Source organism: Callospermophilus lateralis, chromosome 4 (assembly GCF_048772815.1).
Source record: "Callospermophilus lateralis isolate mCalLat2 chromosome 4, mCalLat2.hap1, whole genome shotgun sequence".
Classification (NCBI taxonomy): Eukaryota; Metazoa; Chordata; class Mammalia; order Rodentia; family Sciuridae; genus Callospermophilus; species Callospermophilus lateralis.
In genome coordinates this window covers 108,555,846-108,575,946 of record NC_135308.1, presented here as the reverse complement: position 1 = coordinate 108,575,946, position 20,101 = coordinate 108,555,846, and the positions used below count along the sequence as shown (strand labels likewise).

The 20,101-nt window shown below is 34.1% G+C and overlaps 1 pseudogene; it reads right to left on the bottom strand.

Moving 5' to 3' along the window:
- Nucleotides 1-181, bottom strand: part of LOC143396967 (olfactory receptor 6C3-like) — a 926-nt pseudogene extending 745 nt beyond the window's left edge.
- Nucleotides 182-20,101: the final 19,920 nt, after the last annotated feature.

Here is a 20,101-nt window from a genome sequence, read left to right as displayed (position 1 = left end):
AGTTCCAGAGGAAGAAATATATAAGGGTCTTTAGATGTGAGTCCAGCAAGGTGAGAAGGATGATGGTTAGGTTTCCAGTGATGCTTGATAAATAAGGTATGAATAAAATGATAAAAATTATGACCTAAACTCTTGGTTGACTGATATACCCAAGAGTTCCAATCATTGTATGGTTTCTCATTCATATTTTTTTCTTCCAACAAAGTCTATTTTGAAAAACAAAACAAATATATAGGAAAAGTTTGATGTTAAAGTATTAAAGTATTAAAATTTAATATTAATATATCTATTAATGTTTTTCTTTTTTAAAAAATATTTATTTATTTTGTTTTCAGCAGACACAACATGTTTTTTTAATTTCTTTTTATTAGCTGTTCAAAACATTACATAGCTCTTGCCATATCATATTTCATACATTTGATTCCAGTGGGTTATGAACTCTCATTTTTTTCCATATACAGATTGCAGAATCACATCGGTTACACATTCACGTTTTTACATACTGCCATACTAGTGTCTATTGTATTCTGCTGCTTTTCCCATCTTCTACTATCCCCCCTCCCCTATCCTCCCCTCCCAAATTCTCTCTCTACCCCATCTACTGTAATTCATTTCTCTCCCTTGTTTTTTTCCCCTTTCCCCTCACTTCCTCTTATATATAATTTTGTATAATGATGAGGGTCTCCTTCCATTTCCATGCAATTTCCCTTCTTTCTCCCTTTCCCTCCCACCTCTCGTCCCTGTTTAATGCTAATCTTCTTCTCATGCTCTTCCTCCCTGCTCTGTTCTTAGTTGCTCTCCTTATATCAAAGAAGACATTTGGCATTTGTTTTTTAGGGATTGGCTAGCTTCACTTAGCATAATCTGCTCTAGTGCCATATATTTCCCTGCAAATGCCATGATTTTGTTATTTTTAGTGCTGAGTAATACTCCATTGTGTATAAATGCCACATTTTTTTTTATCCATTCATCTATTAAAGGGCATCGAGGTTGGTTCCACAGAGTAGCTATTGTGAATTGTGTTGCTATGAACATCGATGTAGCAGTATCCCTATAGTACGCTCTTTTAAGGTCTTTAGGGAATAGTCCGAGAAGGGGAATAGCTGGGTCAAATGGTGGTTCCATTCCCAGCTTTCCAAGGAATCTCCATACTGATTTCCAAATTGGCCGCACCAATGTGCAGTCCCACCAGCAATGTACAAGTGTACCCTTTTCCCAACATCCTCGCCAGCACTTGTTGTTTGACTTCATAATGGCTGCCAATCTTACTGGCGTGCGATGGTACCTTAGGGTGGTTTTGATTTGCATTTCTCTGACTGCTAGAGATGGTGAGCATTTTTTCATGTACTTGTTGATTGTTTGTATGTCCTCCTCTGAGAAGTGTCTGTTCCAATCCTTGGTCCATTTATTGATAGGGTTATTTGTTTTCTTATTGTTTAATTTTTTGAGTTCTTTGTATACTGTGGATATTAGGTCTCTATCTGAAGTGTGAGGAATAAAAATTTGTTCCCAGGATGTAGGCTCCCTATTTACCTCTCTTATTTTTATCTTGCTGAGAACATACTTTTTAGTTTGAGTGAGTCCCATTTGTTGATTCTTGTTTTTAACTTTTGTGCTATGGGGATCCTATTAAGGAATTTGGAGCCCAACCCCAAAGTATGCAGATCGAAGTCCACTTTTTCTTCTAGCAGATGCAGAGTCTCTGTTTTGATATCAAGCTCCTTGATCCATTTTGAGTTAACTTTTGTGCATAGTGAGAGAAAGGGATTCAGATTCATTTTGTTGCATATGGATTTCAATTTTCCCAGCACCATTTGTTGAAGATGCTATCCTTCCTCCATTGCATGCTTTTAGCCCCTTTGTCAAAAATAAGATAGTTGTAATTTTTTGGATTGGTCTCTGTGTACCCTATTCTGTACCATTGGTCCACCCGCCTGTTTTGGTACCAGTACCATGCTGTTTTTTTTTTGTTTTGTTTTTTTTTTTTTTTACTATTGCTCTATAGTATAGTTTGAAGTCTGGTATCTCTATACCGCCTGATTCACTCTTCCTGCTTAGAATTGCTTTTGCTATTCTGGGTCTTTTATTTTTCCATATGAATTTCATGATTGCTTTATCTATTTCTACAAGAAATGCTGTTGGGATTTTGATTGGCATTGTATTAAACCTATAGAGAACTTTTGGTAAAATCACCATTTTGATGACGTTAGTTCTGCCTATCAATGAACCGGGTATATTTTTCCATCTTCTAAGATCTTCTATTTCTCTCTTTAGAGTTCTGTAGTTTTCATTGTATAAATTTTTCACCTCTTTTGTTAGGTTGATTCCCAAGTATTTTATTAATTTTTTTTGAGGATATTGTGGATGGGGTGGTTGTCCTCATTTCAATTTAAGAAGATTTGTCGCTGATATACAGGAATGCCTTTGATTTATGCATGTTGATTTTATTTCCTGTCACTTTGCTGTATTCATTTATTAGCTCTAGTATTTTCTTTGTAGACCCTTTTGGGTCTGCTAGGTACAGAATCATATCACCCAAAAATAGTGATAATTTAAGTTTTTCTTTTCCTATTTTTATGCCTTTAATTTCTTTTGTCTGTCTAATTGCTCTGGCCAGTATTTAGAGAACTATATTGAATAGAAGTGGTGATAGAGGGCATCCTTGTCTTGTTCCAGATTTTAGAGGGAATGCCTTCAGTTTTTCTCCATTTAGAATAATGCTAGCCTGAGGTTTAGCATATATAGCTTTTACAATGTTGAGGTAAGTTCCTGTTACCCCTAGTTTTACTAGTGTTTTGAACATAAAGGGATGCTGTACTTTGTTGAATGCTTTTTCTGCATCTATCGAGATGATCATATGGTTCTTATTTTAAGACTATTGATGTGGTGAATAACATTTATTGATTTCTAAATATTGAACCAGCCTTGTATCCCATGGATGAATCCTACTTTATCATGGTGCACAATTTTTTTGATATGTTTTTGTATCTGATTCACCAGAATTTTATTGAGGATTTTTGCATCGAGGCTCATTAGAGATATTGATCTGTAGTTTTCTTTCTTTGAAGTGTCTTTGTCTGGTTTCGGAATCAGGATGATGTTGGCCTCATAGAATGAATTTGGAAGAGCTCCTTCTTTTTGTATTTCCTGAAATAACTTGAAAAGTATTGGTATTAATTCTTCTTTGAAGGTTTTGTAGAACTCTGCTGTATACCCATCCGGCCCAGGGCTTTTCTTGGTTGGTAATCTTTTGATGGCTTCTTCTATTTCCTCCTTTGTTACTGGTCTGTTTAAATTGTGTGTATCTTCCTGACTCAATCTGGGCAGATCATATGACTTAAGAAATTTATCGACATCTTCACTATTTTTTATTTTATTGGAATATATTTTTTCAAAATAATTTCTAATTATATTCTGTATTTCTGTACTGTCTGTTGTGATATTGCCTTTTTCATCCCATATGTTAGTAATTTGAGTTCTCTCTCTTCTTCTCTTCGTTAGCTTGGCTAAGGGTCTGTCGATCTTATTTATTTTTTTGAAGAACTAACTTTTAGTTTTGTCAATTTTTTCAATGGTTTCTTTTGTTTCAATTTTTTTGATTTCTGCTCTGATTTAAATTATTTCTTGCCTTCTGCTACGTTTGCTGTTGTTTTGCTCTTCCTTTTCTAGGGTTTTGAGATGAAGTGTGAGCTCATTTATTTGTTGGTTTTTTCTGTTTTTCGAGGAATGAACTCCAGGCAATGAATTTCCCTCTTAAAACTGCTTTCATTGTGTCCCATAGATTCCGATATGTTGTGTGTGTATTTTCATTTATCTCTAAGAATTTTTTGATTTTCTCCTTTATGTCTTCTGTAACCCATTGGTCATTCAGTAACATATTGTTCATTTTCCAGGTGATGCAGGTTTTTTCCTTCCTTCTTATATCATTGATTTCCAGTTTCATTCCATTATGATCAGATAAGATGCATGGTATTATCTCCACACATTTATATTTACTAAGGGTTGCTCTATGGCATAATATATGGTCTATGTTTGAGAAGGATCCATGTGCTGCTGAGTAAAATGTATATCCACTTGATGATGGTTGATATATTCTATATATGTCAGTTATGTCTAGGTTATTGATTGTGTTACTGAGTTCTATAGTTTTTTTATTCAGTTTTGTTTGGAGGATCTGTCCAATGGTGAGAGAGGTGTGTTGAAGTCACCCATAATTATTGTGCTGTGGTCTATTTGATTATTGAACTTGAGGAGAGTTTTTTTTTTTTTTTATGAACGTTGCAGCACCATTATTTGGTGCATACATATTGATAATTATTATGTCTTGTTGGTGAATGGTTCCTTTTAACAGTATATAGTGTCCTTCTTTATCCCTTTTGATTAACTTGGGTTTGAAGTTGATTTTATTCAATATGAGTATGGCCACTCCTGCTTGCTTCTGAGGACCATGTGAGTGGTATGATTTTTCCCAACCTTTCACCTTCAGCCTGTGTATGTCTTTTCCTATCATGAGTCTCCTGAAGGCATCATATTGTTGGATCTGTTTTTTTTTTTTTTTTTTTTTTTTTAATCCAAGTAACTAGCCTATGTCGCTTGATTGGTGAGTTTAAGCCATTAACGTTTAGGTTACTATTGATATATGGTTTGTATTTCCAGTCATGTTTATTTATTTATTTATTTTTATTTGGCTTGTTTTTCCTCTTTGATTATTTTCCCCCCTTTACTGAGTTACCTCCCACTGTTTGTTTTGGGTGCTGATTTTCATTTCCTCTTCTTGTAGTATTTTGCTCAAAATGCATTGCAGTGCTGGTTTTCTGGCTGCGAATTCTTTTAACTTTTGTTTATTGTGAAATATTTTAATTTCATTGTCAAACCTGAAGCTTAATTTTGCTGGATACAATATTCTTGGTTGGAATCTATTATTTTTCAGCATTTAAAATACGTTGTTCCAGAATCTTCTTGCTTTCAACATCTGTGATGAAAAATCAGTCGTTAACCTAATTGGTTTACCCCTGAATGTAATCTGCCTTCTTTCTCTTGTAACTTTTAATCCCATACCTCTTGGATGTTTTGCTTGTGATTTCTTACCAGCCTTTCTGTGTTGACTATACTCTTTTCAAGTTGATAAACTTTGTCTTCATTATCTGATGTTCTGACTTCTATTTGATCTAATCTACTTGTAATATTCTCATTTGAGTTTTTGATTTGGTTTATGGTTTCCTGCATTTCTAGGATTACTGTTTGATTTTTTTTAATATCTCTATCTCCTGATAGAGTTCATTTTTTGCTTCTTGAATCTGATTATGTAATTCATTTTCAAAGTATTCTTTCATTGTTTGGACTTGCTATCTAATGACTTCTTTAAGATTCCATTCCATCTGAGTCTGATATGCCTTGAATTCTTTCTCTGTCCATTTATCTGATGCCTCTAGGTTCTCCTGTAAATTTAAGTTGTCCTGCATTGTTTGTAATCCTTTTTTCCCTTGTTTTTTCATGGTGTTCATGTTACTTTCCAACTCTGTTTAACTGCTGTGTTTCTGTTTTCTCCTATAAATTTGTTTTGGTTTTGTATATCTCTGTGGTGTCTCCTTTGTGGTGGGAGACTATGTCTAGAGATGTTGGGCTTTATTGTAATTTAAAGCTGATTCATTCAATTCATAAAAGGCTTACGGATTCTGTAGGCATATAGTGATCTGTTGTTTGGTCATAGGACTTTGTGTTTATGTTGGGTGCTATGATGGTATGAAGGTTAGTATGTCTTGGCTACTTTGGAAGATTGCTCTACTGAAGGGGGATATTAACAGGTGAATGGATCAGGGTATTTGGTAATAGCTAGGTACTTAGGAGCCCTGTGGACAGCCTTGGAACATTCACCTATTTGCATTTAGAAAATTACATGTAATGAAAGTCGTAATGCTTGGGATGAAAGTTAGGGGGAAGGGGAAGGAAGGAGTCCTTAAAGAGAAAGAGGGAGAGATAAATAGGCAGAATAAAGGAGAATGGAAAGAACAATAAAAATTGAAAAAGGAAAAGAAAAATAATCATAAATGAAGTCTTAGATTTCTATTTTCTTCTCTTCCAGTAGGTGGAGCAGTGCCCTTTGAGCCGACATTCTGCCCTCTATGTGCCGACAGCCATCCCCGTAAGGCGGCTCCTCTTCCTCTACTGGGCATCTCTCCAATCCTGTTAGTCCAGAGCTGTTTTGCTTCTCCAGCCCCTCCCCCCTCTTCCTCCTGCCAGCCAGCCAGGCCCCGCTCACGGGAGGCGATCTCCACAGATCTAGTTACACTTGCAGCCCCCCTGAGTGCCCTATTTCCCAAATGACTGAGCACTCTCTCTGTTTGCCATTCACCCAGACCCCAAGGTTGTGGAGCGGGTGATCTGGAAACTGTCAGCTTTATTTGCCTGGAGCCCTTCGGTGGCCACATCCCCAGGAGCTAAGGCCTTGGGTGTAGCTGCTTGTAGTAGGGGGACTTGAGGGTCAGGAGTCCCCTCTGCTTCCCTCGGCCCCTACAGTCAAGCCCACAGAGCCCTGGGGCGATATTTTTGTGGTTTCCCAGCTGTATGTATCTGGTTGGGATGGGAGTCACACACCTGTTGAAGCAATTTCCCTGGGAAGGGATCCCGTCCCCTGAACTCTGGTGACATCAGCTCTCTGCTATGTCGGGCCCCAGACTCCTTGCCGGAGTGTCCGATGGGAGGGGTGGGTCTGGCCTATCTTTGGTCTGCCCCAGACTCAGTTTCAGTTCTCAGTCCGCTGTTTCATGAAGGCTTGGTTAGCAACCTCTTCAAAGGGTCTCTATGCTGCACACGGTATCCGGCAGTGCTGAAAGGCCTCCTTCTGCGCCGGTCGCCATTAATATATCTATTAATTTTTTCTTTTCTTTTTTTTTAAATATTTATTTATTTATTTTTGTTTTCATTGGACACAACATATTTGTTTGTATGTGGTGCTGAGGATCGATCCCTGGGCCACACGCATGGCAGGCGAGCGCACTATCGATTGAGCCACATCCCCAGCCCCTATTAATGTTTTTCTTATAAGAACTTTTGCAACATCATTCATTCCTATTAAAGCGAAAAACATACCTCTTCATTTGAAATCAAACATGGATCACAGATAAGTTTTAAGTCCTCTTATCAATAAATTTACATCAAACTTTGAAGTATCTTCAAAATTTCTCCATGTGCAGAAAAACTTTGAATTACAGATTTCTACAATAATATTTATCAAGTACATCTATAGTTTGACATTTGAGATATTTTCTTTCAGCTTCCAAGTTTATATACTTTTAATACAGAATTACCTAATTTTTAGTTTAATTTTGATGTCATTTACAAACTTTGAAAATTGGTGGGAATTGATGATCTAATCTCAGTCACTTAAAGTAATTAGTTGTTATGATTATTTTTTCTATATATATATATATATATATATATATATATATATATATATATATGATATAAAACCATGAGAACAAATGAGTTTCAATCATAGCATTATAGGACTAGAGTCATTTTGGTTGTAAACAAAAGTTCTAAATTTATTGGAAGAAAAACAGAGGCAAGAAAAATCAGTTGATTGAGGTAGAGCTCAATATTAGATAGATAGATAGATCTACAACATACTCATGCATTTATATCATTTTCTACCAATTATTTAGATTAACAACTGAGTTTTAAATTTTTATAATATTCACTTTGTCCTTTTATTCTTCAACTTGCCTGAGGACAAGACAGAAATCATAAAGGGTTTTCTGATGCCAAAATATGGCATTGTTTTTTCTTCTCAAGACTAAACAATCAGAATAAATAAAATTTTCTCTAGGATTTACTGTGTAGAAATCACAGGTTCTACAATATAATCTATATGACTTCTATCAGACCTGTTCTCTGCCTCCCTAGCAATCAGAATCATGTCTGTGTTAAGTTCTCAACTATATTGTTGTCTTACTTTCTCTCTATAGGATGAACAGGGTGACTCGGAGATGATAAGTATTAATGCTAAGACTGTGTGGTTTTTTCTGTCTTTTGATTTTTTTTTTCTGAAAATAGGCATTCTTTTCCCTTGGGAATTTGCATATTTTTGTCATGACTATATCAGAAAAACTAGCAACTTAAAGGTAGAGACTATTAATGTGATTCAAACAATGATTGACACCCATTAAAATGTATAATTACAGTTATAATTGTGTTAAAGTGGTAATTTGAGCATCCTTGCTATTTATCCCAACAAAACAGGTTTTTATATGGGAGAAAAAAATCAATTTATTGAAAAATATGGAACATGCTTTTTGATATGTCTGATGATGCCAAAGACATAATCCAAATTTTTCTTTATTTCTTAAAATATATAATGTAATGCATTTATAATATACTTCAGGAGGGGTTTTTTTTTTTTTTTTTTTCATTTTTCTCATCCTTCCCTCTGTCTGTTACATAAAAACCTCTCACATAGAAAAAGTGCAGGCTGAATATCATGTAAGATTTATCAGCCTCAGTTATAAGTAAAAATAAATTTTCTTTTATATCATTAATGTTTCCATACCAACAGAAATACTGCTCTGACCTGAACTCTAAAATCTAATCCTACAAATCTTAAAGTCATTTATTTAAATTTCAATGGATTACTGCTTTGAGATACTGTAAGGTCAAACACTTCAAAGCTCTCTGGATAAGATAGAGTACCACACAAAATAATACAACTTTATCTTCTCTGTACACTATATAAACCCCTGAGAAGTTAGATTGAAGAACAGAAGCATTCCAGCAGAGATAAATTCAAAGATGTAGTGGTGTAATGATTTACCTTTGTGGAGAGTCAAGTCATAGAGCAAGAGTTCTAGCCAGCTAGTACAATCAACCTACTTTCCTTTGGACTATACCTAATTTTCCTAATATGCATATGGATTTAGGCCACACTCAGGAGATAATGAATTCTCAATTCCTTGGGGATTGGCTAAATTCAGGACTGAGCAACTCCACAGAGGATGGTACCCCTATTGTATTCATTTATGTATCTATGCCAGCATAGACCAGAATGAATGACTAAAGAACTCATTTTAAAGTCTTTAAAAATCAGAAGAATGGGGCTGGTGTTGTGACTGAGTGATAGAGTGCTTGCCTACCATATGTGAGGCACTGGGTTGGATCCTCAGCACCACATAAAAGAATTAATAAATAAAATATAGGGGGGAGGGAGGATAGTAGAGGATAGAAAAGGCAGCAGAATACAACAGACCCTAGTATGGCAATATGTAAATCAATGGATGTGTAACTGATGTGATTCTGCAATCTGTATACGGGGTAAAAATGGGAGTTCATAACCCACTTGAATCAAAGTGTGAAATATGATATATCAAGAACTATGTAATGTTTTGAACAGCCAACAATAAAAATTAAAAAAAAATATACAATGAAAGTAATATGGAGATTTCTTGGAAAACTTGGAATGAAACCTCCATTTGACCTAGCTATCCCACTACTCGGTCTATACCCAAAGGACTTAAAATCAGCATACTATATGAACACAGCCACATCAATAGTTATAGCAGCTCAATTCACAATAGCTAAATGGTGGAAGCAACCTAGGTGCCCTTCAATAGATAAATGGACAAAGAAACTGTAGTATATATACACAATGGAATATTACTCAGTATTAAAAGAAAATAAAATTATAGCATTTGCAGGTAGACAGATGGAGTTAGAGAATATCATGCTAAGTGAAGTTAGCCAATTGTAAAAAACTAAAGGCCAAATGTTCTTTCTGATAAGTCATGCTAATCCATAATGGGGGGAGCATGGGGAAAATGGAGGAACTTTGATTGGGCAAGGGACATGGAAGGGTGGGGAGTGGGTACGGTGTCAGGAAAGATGATAGAATGAGATGATCATCATTACCCTTGGTATTTGTGTGAGTACACATATGGAATGGTGCTACATCGTGTACAACCAGAGAAATGAAAAGCTGTGCTATAATTGTGTACAATGAATCAAAATGCATTCTGCTGTTGTATATAACTAATTAAAATATATTAATAAATTAATTAAAAGTATATTAAAAAGAAAAAAAAAAGAGTAGACTAAGTCTGTAGCTCTACCTTTGTTGATGCCACAGGTAGTTTTAAATTAGATCTCCTCATACATGATCAGATAAAACCTACTACTTGAAAGACAATCAAGAATAGAGGGGCTTTATATATTGTAACATTATGTAGGTTTGAAATGCTTTCCACAAGAAATAAAATCTAGTGGGTATGGACTAGAGTTTTTTTAATCCAATCTAAAAAAAATTTGTTCTCTGTGGGTGTCTTCAAAAATAATATTTGAAAAAATAGTTATCCACAAGATCAATAACTCATATCACATTTGAAACTCAACTCAAAAGAAGTCATAGTTATATAAAAAAAGTCCAAATAAAAACAAACTGGAAAGATTGAACCACGAGCCATAAAGAAAAATAATTGATAAGTTGTAGTAATCAATATTATGCTCTTCAAAACACATTGTTTTGTGAATGGGAATACAAGACAAAAGGTAGAAAATATATATAAAAATTGCATATCTGAAAAAGAACTTGAATACAATACATAAAGAATGCAAAAATAGAAATAATGTTAAAAAATTAAAATAGGCACATATTTAAGCTGTGACTTTATCAAAGGAATTATTCAAATGGCAGATAAGCTTTAAAATGATCAGCATTACTAGCCTTTGGAGAATGAAATTATAATTACAATGAAATACAACTATATGCCCTTTAGAATGGTTAAAGATAAAAATATACAGATATATTTGCCAAAACAAGTGTTGGTAAGAATATGGAGCCTCTGAAACTTTCACACTCTGCTGATGTAATGTAAAATTATATCATAATTTTAGAAAACAGTTGGTACTTTCTTAAAAAATCAAACATTTACCTACCATAGAGCCAATCCATTACAGTCCTGAATATTTACTCTGGAAAAAGAAAGCTTATAACCTCATAACATTTTGTAGTCAAATATTCATAGCAGCTTTATTTATTGTAACCAACAAAAATACACAGCCCTAATGTCCCTCAACAGAGGCTCTGAATGAATAAGTTGTGATACAGTGATAAAATGGAATGCTGGTGAACAATCTATATATGGAACAGTATGGATGAATATGAAAAAATAATTAGCTTGAAAGAAACCTACTTAAAATGAATACTGTATTATTTTCTTCATGAGATATTCTAGAAAGTGGAAAACAATCTATAAACACATAAAGTGGATCAACCATCCCGCAAGAATGCTGAGAGCGCCATGTTAAAAGGGATTATAATGTTGCATTACGAATTTTTTGGCAGCAGTGGCTATGTTTATTATCTTGATGTGTTAATTGTTCACCTTTATATAATTCTTAGATAATATGCAACATTTTTTACATCAAAGATTACCATAAGCTTTAAACATAAGTGATTTACTGTGTAGTATACCTTGATAAAACTGTTTAAAATGGATTGAATAAATTATCGTGATGAATAAGTATGAGGTTTTTGCCCATATAATTTAACCTATTTCCTAAAATTGTATTAACAAAAAATCTAATGTTGTTTCATATAAGGAGAGTGTCAATTAAAACCATTAGCAAATATAAAAGACAAAGTCTCTCAATCTCAGTTCCTGTTTTACACACACACATAACACATACACACACACACACACACACATAAATGATAGATAATTCTGACATGGGTGTAAAACACACACTCTTATTATGTAGCACCACTGTGGATTTGTACCTTCAATGTTTCATCCAGCTTCCAGCCAGATAAGACATATTTTCTAGGGCAAGTATTTTATCCATTAGCTAGGCTTCAGGAAGGTGATAGAACCATATAATTTCCCCAATCCACTTCCCTTGTTTATTTGTGAATAAGATTAATACTTCCACCTCTTTATGACTACCTTTAGAATCTGATGGAGCTGTGCCCTGTTTTGGACCCCTATCTTAATTTGAGAAGTTCCCATTAAATATTCAGATTTGTAAAATTTTATTTATTACTTAAAGTGTGATTACTCTTATTATCATTGAGTGATTCTGAGAATCTTTTTAGACTTCTAAATTTGGGGTACCAGCCACCTATTCCTAGAGTTCTATTTTAAATTTCTTCTGAAATGTTCAATTTGGGTATTTTGATTCCCCAGAAAACAAGATAATTGTGAAGATCATTTAAAAACAGCATTCAGTTGGTTTATTTCATTCATTTGTAAGTGTAAACTATTTCATTTGTAAGTGTCACTACACAGAATATTGCAGATGTCTATATAGAGTTTATGAAGCTATAGAGCACAGAAAAGAAGCATTCACCTGAGTGCCAAATCCACTGGGTCCTAATGTTATAGGAAGGCCAGGAGTATTGATACGGCCAGTTATCAATGACGAGTTCTGCTTCCTCACCTGTTGAAGTTTGAACATTGGAGAAGCATGCCAAGGCAAGCATATAAAGCAGGGTTTGTTTAATTTGGGTAACATAGACTTCTCCTGGGATGGAGAAGGGGGCCATAGCTGATACCCTGGTATCCCCTTTTTATATGTCCTAAGCTTCCTTTGTTCTCCAACTCTCTTCCCCTATCTTCCTCCTTCCTGCATACCTGACTAGGCCCAGGAAATGCTTGGTGGGAGGGCCAAAAGGTGGGAAACAGGTGAGTTGAAGGGGGAAGGGCAAGATGGAGCACCCAAGGACACATTAACAACCTTATGGCTCCCTATAGGGCAGGGCAGTTCCTGGGACAGGTTGCCCTGGGAACAGGCTGGAGCAGAGGCAAATTCTTGATAAGGGTGGAGGAAGGCCTCTGAAAGAATTAACATGTCATCCTTCAGTGGACAGTCTCCAACTTCCCAGACTCACTCAAAATTGGTCTCCTTGATCTGACCCTACTCAATTTACCTATCTATACTGACTGCCTGTCTAATTCTGGCTCCAATATCACAGGAAGAAGTGGGTCTCTTTTTTCCTGTGTCCTAATCAAGCAAGATTAGTGATGGCCTGATCCCTCTCTCTCACAGGGATGTACACACAAAAGTTTTTTTAAAAAACATTATTAAAAAATGCTGAGGTTCAAACCCAGTGCCTCACACATGCTAGGTTGAGTGCTCTTCCTCTGAGCTACAACCTGAGCTCCACATAAATGTTTTATTGAAAGCAAAAGTACATTCAGTGTAGGCACTGAATGGTCTATTTCCAGAGAGAGAACAGTACCTGTGTTCCCTGGGAGTCCTGTCTATATATTCCTTTAGTTCCTGTTGGTGTCAGGCCTGCAGACTAACTGAGAACAGCCATGGTGGTATGTTGATAGTGCCCTTTTGAAGTGCTCAATTTACATGTGGATATTTACCAATTGGTTTATGTTTAAGTCTTAAATTCCCTGTGGTAAGCTGGGGGCAGGGCATTTATTCTCCTGCCCTTGTAGGTTTTTGGGTCCCCCTTTTGATTGGGTTGAGACAGCCTGTTCTCTAGAGAAAGCTGACTGCAATTTTATCTCTTTCTGTGACTGTGTCCCTGTGACCTCCCGTTATTCCTGCTTATCCCTATTTATCCTATCCATCACTAAAAATGGCCGACTTGACTAGAGAGGATCTTTAACTTTCTAATAGTTAAAATTTAAATTCCTTATGGTTAGTGAACTTTGGCTTCTTTAAGTAAGGAGTAAGCAGAAGAAAATGTATTGGGAAAAAAAAAAGAAAATAATAGAAAAACTCTTGACCCTCTAAATACTTAGAATTCTGTACATATATTTTAGTATCCAAATATATTTCTTGTACTATGCATTTTATTTTATAGACCTCACTCCACTGTCAATGAAACTATATTTATTCAATTTCCAGGAGCATGTCTATTTTGTCTAGTACAATACAAGTTCTTAGACAACTGTTTAGTGAAGTAATAAATGAAAGAATGAATGAGCATAGTCCACCCCCTCCCCCGCCCAGGGATTGTAATTGAATGACTGAGAGGTATTTGTCCTAGAAGAGCTTAGAGTAGAGATATTGTTCTACAGGGATATATAGAGATCATAAAACATAGACATGTTTTAGATTTGCAAAATTAAATTGCTTTAATAGTAATATATTTTCTTATGTAGGTTGCTCTTTTTTTCTAGATTCTTCATTACATCAGAAAATATCTACTTTGCCCTATAAAACCATGCTTACCAACCAGGACATCAACATTAGTAGATTTCATGGACTTAAGCATTCGTAATGGACAGGAACTTCAAATAGCCCTATATTATGGGAGAAAATTGAGTAAGAAGATGAAAAATATTTCTCATCCCTCCCCACCTGTCCACAATACTGATATTGCTCTTTTTTTTCAGGGATGGGGGAGTAATGAGATGGAACTCAGGGGCACTTGACCACTAAACCACATCCCCATCCCTATTTTGTATTTTATGTAGAGTCTCATTGAGCTGCTTAGTTCCTTGCTTTTGCTGAGGCTAGTGTTGAACTCAAGATTCTCCTGAATCAGCCTCTTGAGCCCCTGGGATTACAGGCATGTGCCACTCTTTGAGCAGAGCCAGTGATAGAAACAGTGCTTTGCACTCTCTGATACCATGCTTTAGTCATTAAATCTTCATTGAATTATAGGTTGCTGAGTCAACATCACACATGACTTTCCTAATTGTTCACTAAAAGTAGAGGACCAACTAAGAATTCATTTCCCACAGTTCCTTCTCAGAATGATAAATTAAAACCATGAAAGGACGATGTGCAAAAATTGGATGTGAGAAGAGAAGCAAAGGTTATTATTCTCCAGAGGTGTTGTAGTCAGGCTGCTGAGTTAACATGACATCCAGAGTATCTTCTCATTAAGTATTTGAGAATTACCTACTTTGCTTCTAAGGTTTTCGTAAGCACTCTCCCAGAAATTACTAAAGTTCATTGCCATTTTCCACTCACATTTTCTATACCTTTTCTGCATGGCTCCAACCTAAAATTTTCAGTATTAATTTCCTCAACACTCACACTTTGGCTTTTGGCTCCCTCAGGTCTTCAAAAGCAAGATGAATCTTGGAGTCTACTGAATTATAAAAACAAATAACTCAAGTATAGTTTCAGCCAAAGGGGGTCATAAGGAGAGCAACAAAATGTGGGATGTATTCCTCTACAGGTATCTTTCTTTTTTTTTTCCTTAAGGGATAATTTCTTAAGCTTCTCTGTCTGGAAGATGGGAATTGAATGAAATCAGCAAGACATGAGGAGATAGTCCATTCCTATTAATTCCCCTTTGACAGATTTTATTTCAAAAAGACATATGAAAGGATAATTTTCAGGGATTGACATTCAATTTATTCACTTTTCACACCAAAAAAAAAGTTTCAATTTTGTGGAGATTCCTCAGAAAGTAAAATATCACCGTATTGGAGTAAGGGAGGAAAAACTATCGAAAGGACAGGAGACATGCTGCTAAATCACAACAGCATAAAGAAGAAGCTGTGGATGCGTGCAATAGCATGGGTGAACTTTGCTATGTTGAACAAAAGAAGTCAGACATGTAATTCAAACAGGGTAGTTTCTTTGATATAAAATTTCAGAACAGGCATGACAGGCATTCAGACCAGTTACTAAAGATCATCATTGTATGCTCTGATTCAATGGCAGATGGTGATGTTTTTATACAAATGCTTTAAATATATAAATATTTCTCCAAACCAACATAAAAATTTATATGTAATGAATTGTAGGTTGACTTTCTTTCATGGGTTAGTATCATCTTTAGTGTTCAGAGACTATGAAGTAAGAACCAAAGCCCGGTGTTCAATTATTTTTACTCCAAATGACATCTATTTATGTTTACAAATTACTTAATTGTAATTATTATATTTCCAAAGGAGAAACTTTTTCAGTGAAATATCCATCTTTTTCATGTGTTATAGCTCTCATTGCAACATCTTTGAATTTTTATTTTCCTTATTCATCTTTCAAGATTCATCGTAAGTGATGATTTCTTGGAAATTTATTTGAACTTTAAAATTACTTAAATTTACTATTTTTCTATCACAACATCAATCACATTACATAATAAATCATCATGTTTTGTGTATTTGTCAATTTTAGTAATGCAAAATACTTAAGATTATATGTAATGCTTATCAATTAACACATGTATCAAATATTTAACTAAGTATGTCTCACAAGTTTCCTTTGCAAAACGCATTGGGTATATAAAACTATCCTTTATGAGAATCATGAGTGTACTTTATGTCAGAATGATCTAGAGGGGGAAAAATATGTGATGAATTTCAAAATTACAATGGGTTGTTGGACTGGTTTTCAGATAAATTTTGGATAGCATATACAGCCTTCTCAAAGTACTGATATTGAAATGTCAGGCAAACAACCAACTATGTTAATAACTATAACTTTGGGCCTATTGAGAACTATATATGCAACAATTACTATTCTCAATGCTCTGCATTTGTTCTGTAGAACAAAAGAGATTAAACATTAAAAACTGTGCCCAGGTTTACATTCGAGCAAGGGGTCAGATTAATAGAGATTATTTTCAGAAGTTATAGCTTTAAAATTACACAGTTGTCTAAAAGTTTTACTCTCAAGTTTTCATAATTTTTAGCTAGAAGATAAATTATGGAATACTCATCCTAAAAAGAATTATTGATACCCCTATGGGAAAAAAAAAGCTAACCAAAAAATGAGAGGTCTTCCCAGTGTTCTCTACAGGAATTTAAAAAAGGAGACATCTGAGTGTTTGGCTCTTATATGGGCCTTAAAAGGAGATGAAAAGATGAGACAAATTATGTTAGGCAGATGCAACAGGTTAAAAGCCAAAAAAAGCAATGGCTCCAACATAATTTGGTTAAAAAGAGTATTTAGAGTTCCCTTATTTAATCATCTTGAAAAAAGTATAAACCATTGGAAAGAGCAGTGATCATGTCCAGAGTTCCTTATCACAATCAGATGATTGTGAAATTATATATTACAAAATTATCTCATATATTCAAATGATCCCAATGAGAACACTGATATAAATGTTCAATTATATAATAAACTAGATAGAATTTCCTCATATCAAATTGTTGATTTGTCCTGATTCAACAATCACACATACAGTGTACCTTTACAACATATGCTATGAGGGAAAATAATATAAGTTCATGTAAACACAGACCAATAAATGCAATTATATGCAATTTTGTTGACAATAGTGAATACCACATAAAAATTAAAACTTAAAAGGCTTGTCAGTTTTAAATCATTATTTATGTTATCTATGATATTTCATCAATGTTTATAAGGTAAAGTATAGTTAGTAGTTAAAACACTAACTGTTTAATAGTTTAATACAGATTATTGTATACAATTATCTGGGCCAACCCACTGTAGTTCAACATCTTGGTGAGCAGAGAACACTGATGATCAGTTTTTCTCTCTAAGCACTTAAATCTACATGAAACATATGATTGATTTAAACGTTATTTTAGCAAGATTATATTTGAATTATGTACTACATGTTTTCAGGAAATTTATCAAATTACCTTCTTTCCTAAAATTTCCTATAACCCACTTATCTGACCCTTGCTAAATGTGATATGCAATGAAATATGAAAATTAACCATCTCTTGATACCATGAAGAATTTATGTCTTCTTACAGGAAAACATCTAACAAGAACAAATAACTCTCAAGGTAATTGAGATCCCAAAACACCATTTCCTAAGGGATCGCCAATTTTTTAATTACAGAAGTGTTTTCTACAGACACACACACACACACACACACACACACACACACACACACACACTTTTATATGTTCTAATTTGCTTCCAGGAATTCTGTGTATGTTGTTCTCCTAGTTCACTGCCTAGTACTCGCCCATTCCTAGGTACATAGTTTAGGATTTAGAAACAGAGAAAAAGAAAAATATCTTTAAGTTGATGTGAAAACTGAGACTATAAAATGAAAAAAATATAGCCTCTGTAAACCAACTAAATTCAAGCTAAATTTTATTATCTACAGATACCTTGTTTCCTTTTGTTTTATTCACTAAATAACAATATCCTGTCAAACACACCACATCTTCTCTTGGAGATATTTCAAAATTTTTATGGCTGCATAGTCCTTCTTTATAAAGATCTGTCATAATATATTTAATTGTCTCATTTTTAGCTAATAGTTTGTTTCCAATATTGTCAATTAGAGTGCACCAATGAATATAATCATGCACATGCATTTTTATAATTTTTGTAGTAAAAAAGAAATTATATAATATCGGAGGTCATAATGTTAAACCTTTAGTATAAATTCCTAAAATTGGGATTTCTGAGTCAAAAGTAAATTCCATTCACTTTCAGTTAGCAATGTTAAATCATTTTCTACACACCGTATTTCCACTCCAATTAACAGTCTATTATTAGTGTTCTTGTTTCTCAATAAACTTAACATCAGAATAGGTTTTTATTATTATAAAGTATTGACAATCTTACAGGTTGGACATGGTAACAGAAAATTATTTTACTTTGCATTTCTCTAATTATATGTGTGATTGGATATCATTTCACAAGTCAAACTGCCATTTCCTATATAATTGTGAATTGTTTATATACATCTTTCACTAATTTTCTCTACCAAGTTTTTATTTTCTTACACCTTTAAAGAGTTATTTATATATCATTAATATCATCTTTGCATCTTTGAAATGTTGAAAATATTTCCTCCTAGTTTGAGTGAAATTTGAATCTGTTTATGAGATTGTGTCCATGTGCATGTACTAAAAAACCAATAACAAAAAACCCACTTTATTTTAGCTTCTTTAAATGTGTTGATAATTTTTATTGTGCTTGTATTTATTTGATTAACAGGTAAAAACCCTTATCTTATATCAAAATAAAAAGAAATCCACCATATTAACTGTTTCCTATGTCGAATACCTTTTTGTTTAATATAATTCCATTAATTTGCTTTTGCTTTTGTGTCCTAGGCCTTTGGTGACTTGTCCAAAAATCCTTTCCCATTCCAATGACTTAAAGATTTCCCCTATAGTTTCTTCTAGTTGTTTCTAATTTCATGTTTCACATTTAAGTCTTTCTTTCTCTTTGACTTAGTTTTTAGGATTGATAAGAGATGGGAATTTAGCTTTATTCCTCAGCATTTGTGTATTGAATTTAACCAGCATTGTTTATTGAAAAGGGCATCTTTTCTCCAATGCATGTTCTTAGCATCTTTGTCATAAATCAGTGGCTGTAGGTGTGTGGGTTGCTTTACTGGGCTTTCTATTCTGTTCCACTGGTCTATGAATCTGTTTTTATCCCAATACCATGCTCTTTTGATTACTATAGCTTTGCAGTATATTTTAGAGTCAGGTAATATAATGTCTCCTGATTTTTTCCTTTTGCTCAAGAGTGTTTGGGTTATTTAGGGTCTTCTGTGGTTGAATGTGTGTTTTAGGATTTTTTTCAAATTCTGATATTTTGATAGAAATTGTATTGGGTCTGTAGATCACATTGGGTAATATGAACATCTTAACTTTTGATTCATCTAATTCAAAAGCATGGAATGTCTTCTTATTTTTGTGTCTTTCATCTTTGATTCTTTCATTAAAGTTTGTAGTTTTTATTGTGAGATTATTTTTATATATTTTATATTTTTCCAGATATTGCAAAGGAAAACCCTCTCTTGGTTTTAGATAATTCACCAATGACCTATAGAAATAACTGTATTATATATTGATTTTCTATTGGGCAATTTTGCTGAATTCACTTATTAATTCTAGTTGTTTCTTGGTGGAATCTTTAGGAAGATCATGTAATCTGTCCACATAGACAATTTTTCTTCTTCCTTCTTAATTTTGATGCACTTTACTTCTTTTATTGCAGAGTTCTCTGTCACCGATTTCATGTATTATGTTGAATAAAATCGGAGAAATAGGCATCTTCATTTTGTTCCAGATCTTAGAAAACTTCAGCTTTTCTTCATATACTATGATGTTAGATTATGACTTGTTATACACAGCCTTTATTATGTTGGGGTTACTTCAAAACCTAATTTGTTCAGAGTTTTCATCATAAAGGGATAATAAATTTCATCAAATGCCTCTTCTGTATGTATTGAAATGA